This window comes from Equus przewalskii, chromosome 30 (genome assembly GCF_037783145.1).
Source record: "Equus przewalskii isolate Varuska chromosome 30, EquPr2, whole genome shotgun sequence".
Taxonomy (NCBI): Eukaryota; Metazoa; Chordata; class Mammalia; order Perissodactyla; family Equidae; genus Equus; species Equus przewalskii.
Window position 1 is genome coordinate 24,228,742 of NC_091860.1, and position 23,667 is coordinate 24,252,408.

Below are 23,667 nucleotides of genomic sequence, written 5' to 3' on the forward strand. Positions count from 1 at the left end.
GCAAATTTAATAATCCATGCTATAAATAAGTGCCTACAAATCTAGTATTAAAATATATTTTGTGGCAATTTCTACATAATGACCTAGAAGTAATAATTTCCCTTTGAGTTGCTCAATAAAGATATCCTCCTCAAAATGAACAATTGTTTCTAAAGGACACTATGATTTTTTTTTAATTTAGTAACTCAGTAGTCATTGTAAGTCCAAAACTTCTTGAAGGTTGAAGGTTGTGCTTCTCTGGATGGTAGGCAGGGTCATCTCTGGTGGTATCCCTGATCCAGTCAAGGCTGAATTAATCACCTTCTTTCTGAAATACAAGCAAGCAAGGAGTTTTTTCTTTGTTATAGCCATGAAGCATATTAATGATGCTTCTGTATTGAAAATAGTGAATACTGATGATAACAGTCAAGAATAACCCAAAAATTAAGGGGAGATTTCAAAAGGTGGCTAATCCTATGGTCAATATCCTTCTAATGTTACCTTGAAGAGAACAAGAAAGAAAGAAAAAAAAACTTGAGTAAACCCTAGAGATGATTGCAAATGAGGAGATTACATACTCAAGACTGGAAAGTTAAAAACAGAAAAATTGCAGATGGATCTTGAGAGTTTAAGATGGAAAGAAAATCAAGTGAATGAGATTTAATTTAGATAGACAAAATGCCTTTATTTAAGAAGAATAATGCCAACGGGATTTATAAATCAAGAGAATACCAATTAGAAGCCAAAATAGAAGAGAAAAACCACAGAAAAGTGGTGTTTTAATGTCAAAGGCTGTAACTAAAGATTTTATTTTGGCAAAATTATTATAAATAATAATGAATCAATATAATATATAATAAATAAAAATAAATAATAAAAGACAAGTATGGAGCACATATATAGAATTGTCAAAATTCAATGGGGTATGAAAACAAACACCCCAATAAATAATAAGCCCAAAATTTCATAGACATTTCTCCAAGGAAAGTGTATAGATGGCAAACAAACTTGTGAAAATATGTTGACCATTGTTAACCATTAGGAAAATAAAAATAAAAATACAGCGATGTACTTCTACATACCTATTAGAATGGCTAAAAATAAATAGCTGTCTGATCACACCAGGGTTTGACAATCCTGTGGAAGACTGGAGTTCTCATTCCTGTGGCAGGAAAATAAAATGGTTCAACCTTTATGCAAAACAGTTTGGCAGTTTCTTAAGAAGGTAAACATCCACTTTTCATATGATCCAGCCATTCCACTTCTACGTATTTACCCGAGAGAAACCAAAACGAATGCCCACACAAAAACTTGCACACAAATGTTCTTAAAAGTTTTAATTATTATCACTCCAAACTGGAAATCACCCGAATGTCCATCAACTGGTAAATGGATAAATTACGGTATTTCCATATAATGGAATACTACTACACAATAAAAAGGAGTGAACTACTGATACACACAACAAACAACAAGATGGATGAATTTCAAAATAATTATACTAAGTCAAAGAAGCCGGACAAAAAAGCATACAAACTGTATTATTCCATTTATATAAAAATTTTAGAAAATGCATGCTAAGCTATAGTGACATAAATGTGATCAATATTTATCAAAGGATGAGGAGAAAGTGGTGAGAAGGAATTATAAATGGGATAAGCAAGTTTTGGAGGTGATAGATATGTTTACTCTCTTAAGTGTGGTGATGGTTTCGTCGGTGTATACATATGTCAAAACTTACTAAATTGAACATTTTAAATGTGCAGTTAATTGTTGCCAAGAATCTCTAAGTAAAGCTGCTCTTTTTTGAAATATATTTCAAACTAACAAATTATATGACTTAAAAAATAATCTATGTAAACTTGATTATGCATTGAGAATTGTGTAGTCTCTTCTGGGTTTAGTTAGGAAAAATTATCTCCTGAACTTAGTGCCATCTGGAAAACTTTTTTTAAATGCCATGTGAAGAGCATCTTAATAGATCATATATGGTTACAAAAGAAAAAGAAGCAATCACTGGTTTTGTCAGTTGATTTGACAAATCTTTTGATTTGTCAACTGTCTATGCTACTGTTCCTGGTTAATAAATCAAACACTAATCTGAGTGTTGCTATGAAGATATTTTGTAAACGCAATTAGTGTTTATGATCAATTGACTTTAAGCGAGGCAGATTGTTCTAGATGATCGGTGTGGGCCTGATTAAATCAGTTGAAAGCCATAAGAGCTGTACCTCGGCTTCCTTAGAGAAGAATAGATTCCATGTTGGACAACAGCTTCAGCCCATACCTGGGGTTCGAGTTCATCCCTGCCTGCCCTATGGATTTTGGACTTGCCTAGCCAACTCCCATACAGCATAAACCAATTCCTTGCAATAAATCCTTTTTTTAGAAGAAAAAAAACTTTTTCTTATTGTGGTAAAGTATTCATAATATAAAATTTACCATTTTAACTATTTTCAAATGTATAATTCAGTGGCATTAAGCACATTCACAATGTTATGTAACCACCACCACCATCCCTCTTCATAACGTTTTCACCATCCCAAACAGAAACTCTGACCCTGTTAGACAATAACTCCCCACTCATCCTCCCCCACCCCCTGCTAACCTCTGTTCTACATTCTGTCTCTATGAATCTGAGTATTCTAGGTATCGCATATATATCTAATCATACGATCTTTGTCCTTTCGTGTCTTGCTTGTCTCATTAAACATAATATAATAAATCTCCTAAATTATATCTCCTACTGGTTCTGCTTCTCTGGTTGAACCTTAACTGATACATATAGAATACCCATAAATAAACTAATTCATTCAAGACACTGCTTTCCCTGACCAGCCCATCCCATAACACTCTTTCTAGGCAGAATCAATGGCGTCCTCTTTGCCTCTCCATGTTCCTTATACATATTCTGTTACAGCAACTCTTGGTTTGTATATCCCTCTTCCCCTTTGATTGCGAGCTTTTTTGTTGTTGTTTAAAGATTTTATTTTTTTTCCTTTTTCTCCCCAAAGCCGCCTGGTACGTAGTTGTATATTCTTCGTTGTGGGTCCTTCTAGTTGTGGCATGTGGGATGCTGCCTCAGCGTGGTTGGATGAGCAGTGCCATGTCCCCACCCAGGACTCGAACCAACGAAACACTGGGCCGCCTGCCTCGGAGCACGTGAACTTAACCACTGGGCCACGGGGCCAGCCCCTGATTGTGATCTTTTTAAATCTTATTCATCCTTATTCTCCCAGCACCTGACGCATTCTTATTGAAATTTAATTAATTAATTAACCCATGTTAAGTAAGTGACTCAACACATCAGTATCTTCTCTCCTTTGGGAGATTTGACTTTTATGTCTTGCAAGAGCAGCTGTCTTTGTATATAGGGTCCCAGAAAATTGTTTGTTCCTGTGTGTGACAATCATAATTTAAATTTTAAAAGATCACTCAAAATTCAAATTATCTATGCTACTTGGCTACAGTTACTCAACAATCCTGAGCTGAAGCACATAGTGTTCTCAAAACACCTGTGTTAGTATTCATTTCCCAAAATACACACCACACTACACTTTGCCAAGGACTTGCTACAACATAAATTCTAGAACATTCCTGTACTGATTCCAGGTCACCATGTAATTCTTGCTTTGCTAATGATAAACTCTGCCTTTGAACTTTGCCACAACAATGCCATCTGAAGTCTTCTAAAACATTCAGACAGTAGTTGTGAAAACTGGGAATAGCCCAGAGGCCTTTTATACCACCAAATAAGTATGCTTCTTATTGGATTTTTTATTTAACCTTTGGGAGATGGCAAATAAGACATATGAGTTAACATATGAGTTAAATATGAGGCACAACATATGAGTTAAATAGCAGCTTCAGTTGCTGGTGCTGTGACTGACTGTCCATCACTAAATGTTTATGCTCCTTGGTCTAATCATGATTGAAATATTCCGGTTCGCTTATTGATTTAAGCTAGAAAACCTTTGATATAGGGCATAGGCGATCTTACTTGTCAAGTTAATGTCTCGAGAATACTAGGAGGAAAATTTTATTTGTAATGAACTTGCCTTTCTATGCCTCTTCTTAAGAACTAATAATGAGGAAAATCTAAGTCTTTACTGCATGACCTACGTGGCATTGAAAAACAAGACAAAAGCAATGTAAACCTTCTATACTTTATTTCCATTTCTCTTTCGTTCAGGCCCAATTCTTCCCGTGTGTGTGTGTGTGTGTGTGTGTGTGTGTGTGTGTGTTGCATTGTTTGCTGAATTGAGAAACTTTTACAAATTCTCTGAGATAAGTAAATAACACCATGGAAATCAATAGGAATTTTCTATGCTGCTTTCGAAAAGTAAGAATCCAGCAGAGTATCCTTCTTACAGAGCTTATCTAAGAAAAGTTGGTCAGATCTCTTTGTCATCAATGTCACATCTGAAAATCTCCCCTTTACTGTAATTGCCCTACCAGCTCTTAACAGAAAAAATATCCAGCGTAGTAAGCACAGAGTATCTTAAAAGGATATGCACACAGATTGTGTTTGTGTTTTATAATGAAATTTCACTCTATTGTCTTTCAAAAGAATTTACAGTTTTGTTTATTTAAACTCATCCTAAGACATCATTTTAAAAAATGCTGTCATCTTCACTTCTTTCTCCCAGAATGACAATTGTCCCATGGAGACTCACCTTCTTTCTATGCTTTATTTATTTTCATCTACAAAAATCTACAAACAACTCAGGTTAATGTTTTGGCTGTATTTTTTGTGGGGCTTTTTTGTTTGTTTGGTTTTTACGTAACAATAGGGATTTATTTTTGTTAACATCTGGAAAAGACTCCTGGAGATTACAATTTAAAGTTGATGATCTTATAAATGACCAAGTCTCTATTTTCCTGAGTGCTGTGTAATTCTTATACTTTCCAGAAAGGATAATTGTGCACCCTAAGTATCCCAATGATTATGTTCTGATTTATGAGGCAGAAATGTAAAACTATTGTTTTAAATTTAAAGGGTGTGTTTCGACAGCTTGTCAATGTTTGAAGTGAGAAAACTTAAATCTATCGAGGTACCACACTACCCAGTTCAGGACAGGTGGGAATTATCTTAACAAGTACTAATTATGAGCGGATAGGACCATTATCTTCTCTAGTGAACTAAAGAAAAAGAATGGTCAGATCTCTGTCCTCCGGCTTTATCAGTTCAAGTCAGAAAGCCATATATCAAAAGTCGAGGGAGACTTCAAATATTTCGCTATCAAAGAATGGCTGTGGAGCACAGAGTAAATTGACTTTATGCTGAATTCCTATCTGTAGCCTTCTATTTAAATAGGTCTCATTGTGATAGCAATGACAACAAATATCAACAATTTGCCCTTTCCAATATCATTTCTTTTTACTTTTTGTATTTCTCTTCTTTGGTCTTTCCCCTGTTTGCCCAAGCAACTCTGCAGTGCGCTTGCTCTTTTTCTTAGCTCTTTATCACACAGTGATTGTGATAAACACACACTGAGTATCTCCAGTGGACATAACACTTTACTAAACCCTACAGATACATAACTCAAAATGGAGAAGATTTCACCCTTGACTCCTAGGAACTTAGCTTATAACTAAAGATTCCAGACAAAAATCATTAATAAAAGCTGAAGCAACACAATGTATTGCAAATATAATCAGCTGCATGCCAGCATGCCTGGTGGTCAAAGCCCCATGATGGACAAATATTGTAAGAACTCTAAGTGGGGAGAGACAGTCTCCTCTACTTGATAAATTGTTATCCTCCTACACTCATTATATAACAGAACTTGAACTGGATTCTGTAAAATATGCCAAGAATAAAAGTTCTTCACAATCTTCCAACCAATTGCTTCATGTCTATTAGTCCTAAATTACTAACTGCTTGATAAATCCTTGATGACTCGGTATTACAACAAGTATTTCTGTGGGCCAGTGACGAGCAGTGTAGTGAACACGTAAAAGGTATACAATAAGGGAAGAGGGGAAGAACGCACTATTCTGAATGAAATTTGAATAATCATGCCCTATTCCAATCATTTTACTTGTCATAAATTTGGCACGCTCACTTCTACACAAAAACATGCAAACACACACACACACATATCCGTGTCCACAGATGTATTTTAAGATACATTGCATATATTTGAAGAAGGTAAGGGAATTGGATATTTATAATGTAGATCATATGCGACTCAGTTGGAGAAGACTCCATGGAAAATGTGAGTTGTGAGCAATAGTTTAAAATGATGCCATGACCACAGTCTTCTAGAGAGGATGAAGGTAATCGTTCCGGGTACTTCTTCTTCATTTCCTTCTTTATCAGCGGAGTTTTTCAATCAACCTAATCTAGCAGAACATTTCTCCTAGGCTACTGAGATGTATTTTCAGGAAACAACTTTCCCCTCACATGAAGAAATAGGTTTAACTCCTTCATTCCCAGAATTCAGGAAAAATGTGAGTTTTCCATAGGTATTTGAAGGAGGAAAGAGAGATGAATCTACGTGGAAAATTAGATGAGGGAGTGGAAAATTACGTCTGCTGTTTAAGTCCTACTACGTATAGATATATCCCTCTGTGGAACACGGGAAGTTTCACTTAAAAATGGTACTTGCAAAGTCAGCAGCAATTCTTAACAATTCCTTTCTTGCTGCTGACATCAAATTTTTTTCACCTCAATAATAAGGGAGAATTTAGACCCATTCTCCTTTTCATTTAAAGCCGTCCTTTTTCTTTCTGCATTTCTCTCACTGTTCTTCCCACACAAGAGAGGATTGTGTTACTTGTGGAATATGATGAATCACTTCAACAAGAAATACGTGGCATCTGGTTAAGGCTCTTTATAGCATATAAATTAAGCTTGAATGACAGCTTGGCCAAAAATTTCCTTTGAAACTGGTCCCTGGGTGGCAGGTAGAATCAAGCATTATCATTTCATCGGCAGGAGTCTTTTCCAAGCTAGCTGATGTCTCTAACCTTTATTAGAGAGAAGTGGGTCACTCCCCAACCCCTCTGAAAATAACTGATGAGATGAAAAGAGAGATCTGGGTGAGGAAAATGGAGATGTATTTAATAACTATACTGAAATGAGGAATGCTAAGAGAAAAAAGAAATACTAGTGACACAGAATGATACTGCCAAAAATCCTATGGCTACAAAATAATATCCCAAGCAAGAGACAAAATAAAATGCAGGCATTCAATTAATTGAGACAGACTGGCAAATATTTTCCCAATAAAATACTTTCCCAGTGGAATAAGGAAAACTAGACAAAAGATATTTTGCATCTCTGTGATTTTTTTTTCTATGTCTGAAGGTTTCTTTTTTCCTTAAATCTGTCTCGTGGAAAAGGTAGAAACTAAATTATCAAGATTTAACTATCTGAAATTCCTTCACTTTGTTTTCTTCATGATTGTTAAACATTTTATTTGTGGTAATAATAATTGCTTCTCTGTTAGGAAATTCAATGCATTTCATAGGGAAGCCAGCAAAGGAACAAAAACATCAAACAAGGGAAGATTCTCCAACATTCCACATGATGGCAGAAGATCTTTTCCTTATTAAGTAGTCAAAGCATACAGTTTTGTATTATTCTATTAAGTATAGCAAGATAAGCAATCTCCCGTATTCTCTAAGCCATTTTAGAGTAATTTGTTCTCAGGATAAACCAGAAGGGACGATGTGTTTTCCTGTGTGAAAAACAAACAAACTGGGGAAAAAAATACCAAAACCATCTTCCTAACGTTTTCCTAAATAATCTTGATATTGCAAAAAGTGCCTTTCAAAATCACGCTTAAAATGGGATCTTTTGGACTACATTTCCCAAATGTCAACGATCAGTGTTGTCTATCTGTGTTGTTAATCACAGCAGATAAATTGTGTGAATGCACTTATGTAAGAGGATGCCTTGTACAATCCCCCTTGCAGACGGAGAGCTTCTTCGAGGAGGCTGAACCTTTTTCAGAGAATCTTTCTTTGATTTGCAGTGTGGCTCTTGTCCACTCAGAACCTCAGGGAAGCGGTGGGCCTCTTTGCCTCAAAACTAGATTTCTAGGCAGAACTAATCTATCAATTTGGTCAGCCCTGTAAGATGGTGATATTTCCTGTCTCATAGTGAGAATTTAGAAACATGGACTGTAAGGCTGAATTTCTCTACAATTCATGAATACAGAGCCCCCTCTTATGCCTTTTGGCTACCTAGTTTATTATCTTCTCACTTTGTTTCTTTGGTTGGCTGGTTGGTTGGTTTTTAGTGACAATGATGGTGAGATAAAGGAATGCACTATAGTTTCACCAGCTCTCTACTTTTCTTAGCTTCTTAAGTTCAAGTCATAAGTGTTCTGTTCTCATATTTTGTGCTAACAGAAGTAAGCCATGTCTACTCTACAAAGTGAAGATTATTAGAGAAAAGTTAATGTGCACAATGTAACTTACCTACCTAAGTATGATATTCACAAAATAGTAAATGAGCAAATCTTACCTGGGCAATGGTTTATACTATGCCTTCATTTAACTATGGGAAGAAATCAGCCTGGTAAAATAATACCTTCCATTTTTATATTTCCTTTAGAGTATTTGCAAAATATTCCTTAGTCCACTATGACATTTGATTTTCAAATATATCTTATTGTCTTTTCACAAATTCTGTAACTAAAGATCGAAAGTTAACTTTTCCCTGAGATCATAGAGATAGTGTTTGAAAGGGCAGGAACTGAAATCATAAATTTTAGCTCCTATGTCTACTATGTCACTTGAAAAGTATAAAAATCATGACTGTAGACAATAACTTACATAAATGGTGATTTTAGTTTTGTGAGATCATTTGGTCAAGTTTATCTTCAGGGTACCTGACACTGGGGATCAAGTACTCCACAGTCAACTTGCTCTTTCACGGCAATGTCACTTTCAGGATGACAAAATCCACATATCTACTGCCGGAAACATGGAGACCAAAACCATCCTCAAACTATGGATTCATCTTGAGTGTATCTCACTGATTGTGTTGATGTTCTTTGTATCCTTCTTAAGACCACACAAGGTACGTTTATTACCTGGATTGTGGTTATGGTAACGTGAGTGTATACATATGTCCAAACTCACCAAATTTTATACATTAATTACATGCAGTTTTTTGTAGACTGATTATACCTCAATGTAGCTGGAAAAAAGCCTTTGAAACTTTTAATTTAATTTTTCAATAATTTTATTAAAATAATAAATAGAAAAATTTGAAAACATTTGACAAATGATGAATTAAGACATTGAAAAAACCATACAAAGTTTCTAAAGTGAGACCAGTCAAGATGCATAACTACATGCAGAGAGTTGCTCCCTGCTAGAATATTTGTTTGACATCATAGAGATGTCAATCTCACTGAAGTGTCAATCTCATTGTCAATTTTAGTGTTAATCTCATTGAAATGACATGAAAGCACGAAACCAATCTCAGTGGGTCCTCCAGTAACTGGTCAGGAGCTCTAAATTTATTGCAGAGGTGACCATCTCTAATACTTCACCATGAAACAGAATTGATGGCATGGTCTTACCTTCAATGCATGTGATAGATAACAAGCTCTGAAAAGAATAATACCCAGTGACTATACAGGGAAAAAGTTATGTATACTCATTAAGTGATTATTTTCTAGAGAAAACATCAGTTTACTTGGCTCAGCTACTATGCTCATCTACTTTAACACTGTCTTAACAAAGTACTATCATAATGAATTATATGGAGGCAGCATAATTAATATTTATTTTAATGTCAACACGTCTGAATAATATCCTTTTCCAATGTGTCCTTAAAAGCAGTATAAATGCCAGGAGAGGATAATTCCACTTTCTATCTATGCATTTATGCATAAAATGGGAAGTTCAGAATTTATACAAGTAATTTGAATAAGCCATTTACTTTTTGGTTTTATTAACTGGAGAAGTCCCTTCCTCTGGTGTTTCTTATCTATTCCAAGATTTTAAAACTAGAAATTCTTTAAAGACTGCTCCATTTCCAGCCCAAATAGGATTTTCTGTTGGGAAAAACAACCAGAATCTCTGAGACTTGCTCAGGGTCTCGCAGAACATTAATGGTAGAAGCAAGGCTAGAATCCAGTTTTTCTGACCACCATCAAATCATTTTATCACTAGGTTATTTCACACACATTACCAAGTTTATAACCTAGAGGTTGTTGGTCAAGATATTGCATTGACATACTAGATTCATAGATCTCAGGAAATTTTATGGCTAGCCAAGAAATTATTGCCTGAAAAAAACCAAACCAAAACAAAACATCCCTAGAACTCAGGTTTCTGTCTGCAATATTTAAACTTGAATATTCCTTCCAGAAACTAATTCTCAAGAAAAAAAATAGAAGGTAAGTAGGAAAATAAGAGAGTATCTTGAAGATGAGAGAGTATATTAAAGAAAATCTACTGATGATGAGACAAGTAAAATTTATGCATGGAAATATGGGAGACCATTTCTCCATCGTTATGTCTGAGATTATAGAATTTAGTGTAAGATTGGATGAATTTGTACCTTTAATGGGAGTGTTTTAGTTAGGTCGTAAAGAGATCTGAAGGAAGTAGTTAAAGTACATGTCTCATATCAATGAATACTCCTAGCAATCCTGCATAGATGGCTCATTTTACAGATGAAGACAGTGAATGCGAAAGTTAAAACATCACAAGGTCATTCAAGTCAGAGTTGAGTAGTGGAGAGCCACCTGTCTAATTCCAAATCATTTCATGTTCTGTTTACCAAACCAGCACACATCAATGTAGGATTCCCATCTGATGGTGTCCTTTGGGTTTGATTTTAAGCATGATGTCATATATTTTAAATAGTTTTATTTTGAGTTACTTATTTCCTGAATTAAAATCAGAGAGCTATATTAATGCCTTCATTAATTATAAAATGTTCCTTGTACCTGTCATCTTTTCCTTTGTATTCCACACCATTCAGATATTGCTTTGTCATATAAATTTATTATTTGAATACATAGTGTAGACAGGGGGAACCCCACAGACCTGTGATAATTTAAATTGTGCAGTTTGGAAATTGTTTGAGCCCTGCTGCTTTTCTTGAGGCCCATTGACTAAAATTACACGTTCCAGACATTTCCTGGTTTGATGCATGGGGGTAATAACTCGCTCTTTTTTTTTTTTTTTTTGATTCTCCAAACAAATCTGATACTTTTAAATCCAAATTTTCCTAAAAAATAAAAAGGCAGTTATTACTTAATTTTAAGTGATTTTTAAACAGCATTTCCAATAAGATTCATTTATCTTTCCAGAGCACTAGTACATTTGAAATAGAATTTGAATTTCAAAACTTCCATGCTTCAATTTGGGTGTCTTTGCATAAAGCATAGTGCAACCGTATTTTTCTTGATAATAGTCACTATTGTTCTAAATTTTGTCTTAGACTATGGTTACAGATTCAGGTTGATATTCCATTGCATTCTCTCTGTTGCCACCTACGTTCTTTTAATGTAATTTAAGAGATATTAATTGAGCACCTACGATGGGAGAGAGAAGAGAAGAGAAAAATTTCAAGACATGGGATTTTGCTTTTAGGTGTACCTGGTATATTGTGTTTAAAGGTGTTATATGTCAAATTTTTTCAAGAACTTTTTCAATATTTTGACATTTATTTAAAGCTAAAAGAAGCAGAAACTGTTATCAACATTGGAGTAGCAGCATTTTTAAACATCATTTTGAGAATATATTTTTCCATGCCATACATCTGAACAAGTCTTGTGCATCATCCTAATGTTAAAGAGTTTTATAAACCCACTGGTCCTTGACCTGGTAGGGACCTTGAAACAAGTAGAGCTCCTGTCGTTAGGCAAAGAAGGTGATGATTATATCCATATTAAAGATAAAATAACTAAGGAATCATGAGTGTAGGTGGCTTTTACAGGGTACCCGAATGACTCTCTTCCAACTCCTCTTTGGTTTATATAAACAAACAAGGGTTCATGTCAACAGAAGTCAATAGAAGTGTATATCTTCAGCATTAAAAGGGCATCTGATATAACTCTCTTGATTTGCAGAATAGAATTCTAATATGGTAAATAGCATGTCCAAAATTATATGGAATAAGAAATAAAACCAAGGTCTCTTGACTTCCATTTGGGTGCTTTTCCCCTTATTCCACGTACAAATTTGAAATGATATTTATACAGGAGAAAAGGCAGAGGTGTGGATAAAGGTGAACGGCTTTGACATTTTTTAAGTTCTGCATTTCTGAATATAGAGATTTCTTTCTGATTTCTCCAGCGTATATTGTCTATTCTCTCCCTGAACCATCCATTTTTCCTTAGTTATCTTTTTACAGCTGTGTTCTATGTTTCAAACTAGAATGTGAGTCTTTCAGTCTAAGCATAGGGTATTAAGTCAACTTGAATTACCCCCAGTGACTGACACAATACTTTGTGCATAAAGATACTTAAAATGCGTTTTATAAGTTGATAAAAAGTAATTACATATGATACTGAATTTAGAATAAGATATTCAATTCTCAAAATGTTTAGATTTAGTACTCTTTTTAAAAAATACTAAAATGACTATAAGGAATTAAATAACAATGTAAAGTAATTTTGCTTATCAAAGTCATTGGCAAAAAAAACCTCTCTTATGCTTGAAATTATTTACCTATATATTTCTTAGTGTTTTTGATTATCATTTATCTTTATAATAGGAAACAATGGATTGCATGAGAAGATAAATGGTATAAAATAAAATACTAGCTATCTAGAACTCTCAGAGAATAAACTTTCAGCATAACAGCTTTCCAAATAATAGGTTACTCCTTATAAGCAATATTTAAGAAAATCATTTTAGTTAAAATAGTTGAAAATTCATCATACATTGCTTGATATTCTAAAACAGAGGAATTCTAAACAGAATTTAGTATTCTCACTAAAAGCCCAGAAGACTTCATTTTTAGTGATTATTTCTGGTTCTTATAATTATTTCTCTTCCCTTAACCTAAGATGTCAGCTATCACTTAGTGCTGTCAGTGTAAATACCCAGAGAAATTTATTTCCTCTCTTTCGTTTCTTGACTCTAAGACAACGCTAGTTTACTAGGTTTTTAGAACTGTGTGTAAAGTATGTATAAATATACTCTGACACCTGAGGGCTTTCTTTTATCGTGTGTGAGGAAGATTGGCCCTGAACTAACATCTGTTGCCAATCTTACTCTTTTTGCTTGAGGAAGATTGTCCCTGAGCTAACATCTGTGCCAATCTTCCTCTATTTTATGTGGGATGCCACCACAGCATGGCCTGACAAGCAGTCTTAGGTCTGTGCCCCGGATCGGACCCTGCGAACCCTGGGCTGCCAAAGCAGAGTACAGGAACTTAACCACGACACCACCAGGCCAGCCCCCTGAGGGCTTTCTTTTAAGTAGTAAATGAATTTTAATTCTTGGACTTTGTGAGTTGGATTTGGCTTCTCGATAACCAGTTTTGACTAAATTTATCCTTCTTTGTGTTCAAGATATAAGAGGTTGACGAACTACCAACTTTTAGGATAGCTGAATTATAAATCTATCTGACTCTCTGTGTTTTAACTTTAGCAAATTCTACCTGCCTGATAAAATACTTGTTTCTACTGTATTATAAAAGTCACTCTGTGTGATGTATCTTATATTCATTAATAGAGAATTACTGATACTGATCTCTACCCTTCCCAATGTGAATGTATTCTCATGGGTCTTGGCGAATTGCAAGTAATGCCAATAAGTCACCAGCCCAAGTAGTTCTCACCTTTACAAAATTGCCCCATCAGTGCTGTCCAATTTCTGATAAAACACTTTCTTCACCTCTCTCAACTCTCCAACTTCTCAATTTCCTTCGTTCAATAAACCCCACCTCCTTGTTTTGCAACCAGTTGGTAGGATTGCTACAGTCAGCTTAAACATTTCCTCAACTCTGTTCTCACTTGGTCGGTTGGTAAAGGGCTGATGGAATGGATTTTTTGTTTGTTTCTTTGTCTGGGGGATTTATAGATTCACTGTCAATATTTTAGATGGTGCAAAGTATGGATCAAAGTTCACTTTTTTTTTTCACATGGATATCCAATTTTTCCAGTACTGTGTATTGAAAAACTATTCTTTCTTCACCAAACTGACTTTACACAGTTGTAAAGTCAAAGACTTTACAAAGTTGTCCCTATATGGATGAGTCTATTTCTTGGCTATCTACTCTGTTCCACGATCTAATAGTCTGTCAAAATATCAGGATTGTGGTAGTCAGTTTTTAATGAATATAACAGTATCCCCCAAGCTCAGAGCAGTGATTCTCTTCTCACACAGGTAATCCCAATAAACTTGTTTTGAAGCACTCCCTTTAATTATTGGCCCCAGGGCCTGGACTTTTAAAAGTTGTTTATATATTAAATGCTTAATATTGCTGACACTCAGGGCTCCCCTCAAAAATCACAATAAGCTTCCTTTCTCTCCATTTCTCCTTTCGATGCAAGTATGCAAGCTTGTGTTGAGAGAAGGAAGCATGGGAAATTTAACTGCAGGTAAATGCTTATGTTCTTTTAATTCCTTCAAAGTTCAGCAGGAGGTAAAGATGGATATTCAAGTGGGGTTCAGGAGCTGGAAGGAAATTTGGGATAACATTGTTTAACCTGTAACAGACCAAGGATCAATGTTAGGATCTCAGATAATGTTTAAAGGTGTATTGGCTTGGGAAAATCATTTGCAATGAAGCTCTGAATACCATATTTGCTAAAGAAAAGCCAATTTGATTCCATATATAATGTTTCTTATGAATATTAATATGTGCATATATTACAACTTATTGCATATCTATTAATTCAGCATTCATTAGCATAAGCATTAATTAGTCACTCTCAAATTTGGCTAATTCAGGAATTATTAAATACAAAGAAAATCTAGAAAAATTACAATCAACACTAAATGTAAATTCAAAATTTATATAACAAATAATATGCCAAAAAATACATAGGACCCTCCTACCCCCAATTTCCAGTTCTTATCTTCTATTCCTATTAAACTATTTTGTATTCTATTTCTATTAAAACTTCTAGGTGTCTTGGGGAAAACACTATAATTTGAATGGACCACATAAAAATAAGCATACAATATTAGATCATACGATATTAGTAACATAAAGATATTGTAGAATAATGCTCCTTAGAATGAAAGCACTGAGGACCAAGATCATTAAGTGACTTGATAAGGGATGCATATGGCTAATAAATCACTGGGACTGGTAGCCCCACTTCCACCCCAATTTTGTTGCCCTTCCAAATGAAGGCAATGAATAATTGTTAAAAACCAATGTGTCTTTGACTGTACTCAACATTTAGGATTTCAAAGATTGGTAAGAATCTGTCTACACCCTCAAGAAGTTAAGCAGGAGATAAAAGGCCATGCACACATAAATCTAGAACATACAGGCATACGTCATTTTACTGCACTTCACTTTATTGTGCTTCAGAGATATTTCATTTTTTACAAGACCCTCTACCAGCAAAAAGATTATGAGTATCTGAAGGCTCAGATGATGGTTACCATTTTTTAGCAATAAAGTATTTTTTAATTAAGTTATGTACATTGGTTTTTTAGACATAATGCTGTTGCACACTTAATAGACTACAGTATAGCATAAACATAACTTTTATATGCACAGGGAAACCCCAAAATTCATGTAACTCTCTTTATTGCAATATTCGCTTTATTGCAGCAGTACGGAACCAAATCCACAATATCTCCAAACTATGCCTGTATATGGTAGGTATTTGGGGTCTGGAAAAGGGCCACAAATTGAACTGAGTTCAACTAATTGGAGGAGAAGAAAAGGAAGAGAAAGCAGAAGAAGGAGAAGGATGAGGGAGAAATAAAAAGAGAGAACTCTTCAGATGGAGCCAACCAGTAGAGGCAATGGAGATAATCCTTAAAAGCGGAAATTTGAAAGCTGAGGGTAGAGAAGGGAAAGAAATGAGAAAAACATTTCTGCCAGAGGGAAAAATGTTTGTAAAGATGAGGAGGCAAGAAGGTCAAAGGGCAAGTCACCCCATTTCCCTTTGCCACACGGCTTCCACAATGAGACCTGCACTCCCCTGCAACATTACACTTTTGTGCCATCTTACTCTGTTCCCACTGGAGGGCTGGAGTTGATACATGGCACAAGGCACTTCCTGAGCCAGCATCTGCACCTTGAAAGAATGTCATCCCTGCATTCACCACTCCATTGCAATGCATTTGTGACTGAGAGGAAAAAGAAACACTAACTTTGATTGTTTTATCATCAACATTCATAAGAAATAAGTTTTGTGTACCATTCCAACACTTTTCTTTTCTTATCTTTTTCCTTAAATAAAGGTGGAGAAAGCTTTTAGTAAAACTAATCCAAATCCCAACCCTCATAGCATTAATGTTATGGCCTGGCTACTTTCCAGCTTCTCCATGGTAGAAAAAAAAGCACCCTCCAATTTAATAACTAAATTAATTTTTTTCCTCCCACAACAGCATGTGCAATTATTAAAGTCAGGAAGATCTTGGCAGCCTCTTGCACTGGTAAATAGAACGTTGCATTCTCATCATATGATTAATTAATGTTCCTGATTCAAGGAGATATGAAGTCGCTGTGCATTCCTTCTGTTATTGAATAACTTAACGTGCATTATTGCTCAGGCTCTTTTTACATCCATGCGGTTAAATTGCAAGTAATAAGCCACAAAAGCCTAACTTGATGCTGAAACACTGTGTGAGTTACGGAAAATAAAACTTCAGGATGGGCTTGAATGGGGGAGGGAGGAAAGGAAAAGAAGGAGGAAGGAAAATTTGTCTTAGCCAGTTGATCATATCAGAGAATCTGTTTTACTTCTTGCTTGCCCGTGGTTTGCAATCTTATTTAGTGATTTCTTAATGACCCATTTCCTTATTCACAGGCCAAGAACGATTTAAAAAAATAAACATATTAAACAATCAAGAAACCAGCTTATGTGATCTTTGGAAGTTATAACTGATTGGCCGTTGCGTCGACTGTCAGTTAATGGTTTTCCTTGGATTGCAAACCACACAAGCAATTCTCCAGGTTCAAGCGAGTATAAATGTGACACTTTCGAGGGTCCAAAGAGGAGACATTATAGAACACTGTGTATTTGTCTCTCATTTATAGCATATTCTCGATCCAATAAGAAAGAGGGACATTGTGCCTTCTAACAAGTTGTCTTAGATATTGCAAAACGAACAAGAAAGGCAAATTTATACCACACTTTCTACTCTGCTTCTTTTTTCATAAAATTAAGTATTGAATTATTATAGTTACACAGTCCCTTGCAAAAGGAGCAGATCTCTTTCTCACAGTTAACTAATATAATAAGCCATTCAAATAGAAAACGATTGCGTTTTCAGAGAAACTTATTCTCTACATCGTTAGAATTGGGATTTCATCCCTTCGAACTACCTGCAGGATTTTAAGGGCATCAGAATGCTCAAGAGCAGGTCTGGGTCCCCAGGGAAGAGCTCATCAGATCCAGGAAACAGCCTCATCATGTCAAATGAGTAACTCTCCCTGGGAAAGGCTAGTAGAGAAAGAAATTCAAGGAGCATGACAGCTCGTGCCACAAGCAGAAACTGAAAAACAATGTCCGGGAAATGGTAACCAACATGTGTAATGTTAAAGAAAGAAAATGCATTTATCTATTTTTAAACCACTTTCCTCATCTGTCTCCAAGATAATATACATCACACAATCATTTTAAGTTTGCTTTTTTACCAAATGGAGATGATTTCATATGGAAGAAAATATCCCTATATAAGTAATATGAAAGAAATAGACAGTGACACTCTTGAATAATTCAGGAATCTGCTGAAAAGGTTTTGAGAGTTCTACTTTCACAAAGCCCCAACATTTAGAACCTTAATGTTGCTTTCTAGTTGAACTCCTAGAGTACTGATGAGGATTATTGGATTGAGCTAAGGTAATTGGTAAGAATCATGGAAGAGAAACGTGATTCTGAGTAAAAGAAAATGACAGTCTCGGTGTTTCTTCATTTCTTAGGTAAGTTATGCCTCGTGAAGCACAGACTCTTCCAACCACGTGGGCTTTACTGAAATATTACGTCATTCAATCCTCAAGGACACTTCGCTTTTTATTTTTATTTTCTTCGAATCCCCACGTGTTTTGTCTTTCTCTCTAAATATGGAGTTTAGTGTATTTCTGTGCCTTCTGAAATTTCTAATGCATTTTTATCACTCAGTGAATCCTATTAAATATTGAAATAAAAATATAATCCAGAAATTAGCATTTATTTCCTATTTTTTAAATGTACAAGGCTTTTCAAATATCAATAAGAACTGAAAATTCTAACAACATTGTCGCATGCTGGGTCAGGAAATATGAGTTCTACTCTAAATTTGAACCCAGAACAGCTGTGTGGAAATTTGACTGTTCTTGACTCACTTTCTCTGTATTAAAGGAAGTAGTTTTTCCTTCACAGGAAAGCCAAAAAAGGTAAGCATGATGATAGATGAGATTTGTTTTTCTCCTGGAGAAATAAGATGTTCTCAAAATTCAAGGTATCATTATTATTCATGCTTATGAAAACTATTTTGATTGTTTAGACTTTTCTTCCATGTTCCCCAAAAAGGCATTTAAACTAAGATTATAGGCTGTCAAATAATTAAAACTCAAGAAGCAGGAAATAAATGTCTACATCCAAATTTGTGATACCACTGGTTCTTTTTCTTCTCTAGAAAAATACCATCAATTTTTAAATATTCGATGTTGGTATGAATGAAGTACCTTAAATCACAGTGTACCTTATTATGGATCAAAAGGGGTTCTGAAAATAAAGTTTCATTAAACAGAATCAGTCACATTAGTAGTACGCAAACTTAGGTTCAGATATAGTTCCCAGTCAACCAAAAACTTCAGTGTTCACTGAGAAAATAATACAAAACTAAAAACCCACTGGGGAAAATGCTGCTCCTTTTAGTATGCAGAACGCACGTGCGGGAAGTGGCCTCATCTGTCAGTCGTGATTAATTTGCTATTTCTTACAACGTCTCACTTTGATTATTAATGATAATGATTTGATTTATGAGTTCTGTTCACTGAATATTCTCAATTTCCAAAGATGTACTCTTTGGGGAAAAAAAAAGGAAAGGAGGGGAAAAAGGCTCTCAGAGAGATAGCGACTCAAGTAATGGAATGTGGCATCATTTACCTCTAGACGCTGGTTCAAATCTATCTCCCCACATTTTCCTAAGGTGTACAGGGAGATCTAAAGGCCAGGACAGAGATACTGTAAATAATGAATGAGAGAGGGATATCGTGATCCCACCTCTGTTCTGAGGTTTTGTCTCTTTCTATGTTGTGGGAACAGAGAACATTGGGGACTAGGGCTTCTGGATTTTAAGACTTTTCTCTGTGCAGAATCATAACATGTAAACCCTGCGACATGAATTGCATATTAGCATATTGTCACTCCTGCATCTATTAAGCTGAGATTTTTAAGACTGTATGAAAAGATGCTAATTCTCAGAGTAGAATGATAGAGAATTAAGACAATTAGAACTCTGAGGGGCAAGATGCAGTGTTGTTAGAATATCATATTCTCTATAAGCTGACCTCCTCATTGATCATGGGAAAGAAAATTCCGTAGAAATTAATTTCATGCTTTTCAGAAATGCAAAATAACTCAGAAATAATTTATTTTTAAAGGTTGAGAATTGCAAAGGCTCTCATCTTCCTTGAGAAATATCTTCTAGGGAAATAAGTATAAGAAAGAAAAATAATGTAATCATCCCTGCCCAGATCGTACCCTCTGCTGGGAATCTGAGGACCTGAAAAGACGTCAGAGCCTTCAGCACCACCCCAAGGATCCACCCCCTTGGAGTTTATGAGCCTCCAATCCCACTGAATTTCTTAGTACAAGTATTATAATAGCTAATCTTATTACTAAGAGCTTTCCATAAGCTATCCACCTTAGATATATGATCTCATTTAGTCCTCTCAACAAAACAACAAGACAAATAATATTATCCCCATTTATAGATGAAGAAAGTAAGACTCAGAAATATAAGTGACTGCCCAGGTCACAGAGCGAGGACATGATGCTGACTGAGCAATTTGATCCCACAGCACTCTCATGGTGTCCTGCCTCTTTATCCCCTTTGCTGACATGACTACAAACTCCACATTCTAACACCAAGCTTTGTCATAAGTGAATTCTACCTCCTGTCGACCGGAGCAAAAACTTATAGCTTATATTGAGCCCTGAATGATGATGGCAGCTCTGAGCCGTTGGCGGAGAAGAAAGAGCAGCTGCTACTCCAGTGGCTTGTGTTGAGTCGCTGAGCTTCCTAAATCCTAGAAAAGGGTCCCTCAGTGTCTAGAACTTTTTAGAAATCTCCTCTCATACCCATGTCTAGAAGTTTTGTACCTTGAGCCAGCTAAACTTTCATTAGCAAATAAAAACCTGGTTTACAAGTGCCAGAACACTTGTTCTGCTGGAGGACTTGCTTAAAATTCAGAGACCTGGGCCACTCTCTCTGGAGACTCCGATTTATTAAACCTGAGTTTAAGTCTCCAAATCGGTATCTTCAACAAGTGTCCTCTGAGTTGAGGTTCTTTTGTAAGTGAAACAGAGACCCTGGAAGACTCTGCTGGAGCATCTCCTTAACCTCTCCTTGCAGGCTCTGTAATACTTCTTTGATTCCAGTCTAACGGAGACAGTGTCAGGTTTCTATCCTTCTATACTCTCAAAAGGCAGTCTCATGCACTCTCCTGGTTTCAACTGCCGATGGATATGTTGGTGGTTTCCAGACTTATCTTTCCATTCCAAACTTCTTGCTCAGTTCCAGCCTCATATGCAACTGTCAAGTGGGCAACTTCACTTGGGAATCCAACTTGGGAATAGCCAACTTCACCTGGGTATCATGGCAATCTCACAGAGCACATTTCTAAAATCCAGATCTTTCTTCCTAAATCTCTTCTTCCTTCTATATTCCATCGTATTGCACCTTTATAAACTCCCTTCCCATCCAGAAGTCTGAAAGTCTTGGCATCCTTTTTCCTTGCCACCTATACCAAATTAGTCCCATTTATACCAATGTTTACTTTCTAAATAGTTTTCAAATCTATCTCATCCTGTCCATTCAGCCAACTAATGATGAACTCAAGTCCTCATAACCTCTTACCTGGATTACAATGATGAACTCCTCAGTGGTGTCTCTATCTTCATCCTGGTCACCCTCAAAACCATCCTCTTAGTCTCCCCAAGGGGACCTAATGTATTGTGTTGCTCCCTGCTTAAAGTCTTCCCAAAGCTCCCAAACATTTAAGCATAAAATTTTATCCTGCCTTCTTCTCTGGCCTAATCTCATGACAATCCCTTCTCACACTTTACACTAAGTAGGTGAACACTTACCTACACCATGCTCCATGCCTTCACTGAATTTATTTCCTTGATGACAATGCTCTTCCGACCTCTAACCCTCTCATCCTCAATGCTTACCTGTTTACAGTGACCTCACCAGTGGGTACCTTAAAGCAGTAGGTAGCACTTTGGGTTCAAACTATGGTGAGTTGGAATGCCAGTTCTGCCTTTTCTAATTGTGGGACTTTATGCTACTTACCTTACCACATTATGAAAATGAAATGTACTATAAAAATAAGTATGAAATAATGTGAAAATAGATATTTATGAAAATGAAATATAATGCAGCTAATGTATGTAATAGGCATTTATATCTCTGCGTAGCTGTGTGACTTTTGGCAGGACATTCATCTCTTGGTGCCATAATTTCTACGTCTGTAATTTATGTGAATTGAACTAGATTTAGTGATTCTCTGAACTCTTGTGATGTGCAGCTAATGAATACCTAGGCATGTACTGATATTTTCATGTTCAGATGTACACTTTACAAGGCACTTTTGTAAGCATCTCCTTTGTCCCTTATAATGACCCCAGTCAGTAGAATATAAGTACATTTCCTACTTTACAAATAAGGAAAGAGTCTCAAAATAGTTAGGTGTCTAGTTTTAGGTAACAAAGCCAAGAAATGTAACTTTGTCTTTTTACAGACCTGGAGGGGATTCAGTGCTTCTGACTCCTAGCTCAGTACTTCTACCTTCTGCCACAGACCCTTGCAATGAGATCATTAGTCACTGTGCAGAATTCATATGTTGAGTCTAATTCTCCAAAACTAGAGGAAAACAAAACAAATAATTTAGAGTATATTCATATATATACTATATATTCATTATAAGTATTACGTATATATAGTATATACTTGTCATATATACACTATATATTCATTATATATCATTATACATATTCTTTATATATATTACTATGTATTATAGTATTATACAATGAATAATATATGCTTATTATATATGTTTAACTTACATACATACATACTTATATACACTTAAGTTATGTAAGTCTAAGTAACTTAAACCAGAATAGACTTACTTTGTTCTCACATCAAGACAAGAGTAGATATTCAAGTGCTAATATTTCCTCCATGGTCTTCTGTATAAGATAGTTATTATAGAGTTCTTCTTTATACTCCTGTCTCAGGCAGCATTGTAAATAATTAGAATAGATACCTTCAGGGAACGTTTTAAAGGACTCCAGGAACACTCCTGTTTTAGATGGGTTCTCTGAATTTACAACAGAGACACACACAGGTAGGTTACCTTGGGTCGTAGGCTGTCCTTCATATCAGGTGACCCAGAAGTCTTAGGAGCATGCAGGGAAGCAGGAAAGTACAAGAAACATGCAGAGCAGTTGGCCCAGCCAGGTCACATGGGGGTCTGGAACATTGATCAGGATAGAACAAGAGTTTCAGCAGTCTGACTGTGCAGCTCTGCTCTCCATTACACTTTCTCCTTCTACTGGCTTCAAAACCCCAATCGCTCTCTGTCATATATGGAAGTACTGCCCTTCAGTTAGAGTTCTCATCCCAGGCACCTACCTCTGAGGCTGATGGTCAGATTAAAGAAGATTAAAGACTTTGGGGCCAGAGGCCATCCCTGCGCTCGTAAGGGCTGCCAGGTCACCTGACTCTAGTGCGCATCCAATCACTCTAGTCACTTCGTTCTTAAGGAGATGGTGTGGGTGATAAGCCTTGAGAGCTTCCAATTTTGTTCTCCAATTAGAATTAGGGTGGGTTACAGAAAACCCGACAGAAAAAAATCCCTGAATTTCCTACTCCAGGCTCCTTTGATTCTAAGCAATAGGATGGAGGAAGGGATGTTCTTCAAATGCAAGTCCCTCCTCCTGTTCCCTTTAAGGAGACATTCCTGACTGTCTTGCATGCTTCTGCTTTCATCTCTTTAGCAGAATGTAGTCATCTTGTTGCAAAGGAGGCTGAGAAACATAGTCTTTTGCTGGATAAAAATCAGGATTTGATCACTAACATGGAAGAATGGATACTCCTCTAGAGAACTAGATATATCTATAGCCTCTACTCCCCCCTCAGTCATTCTCAGGTGGCTCTTCAATTTCTCGTATAATTCAGAGTAAAATATTGTAGAAAGCAACTTTTGAAACTCCAATTTTGCCTTTCAGAGGTATTGAACCAAACAAAATTCAATCGCAGGAATTTTAATTCAATTTATCTGATTAGCTAGTCATTCCTTTAACTATCTTCTGAAACTATAGGCCCCAAGATAGATAAAAAGAAAGAGAC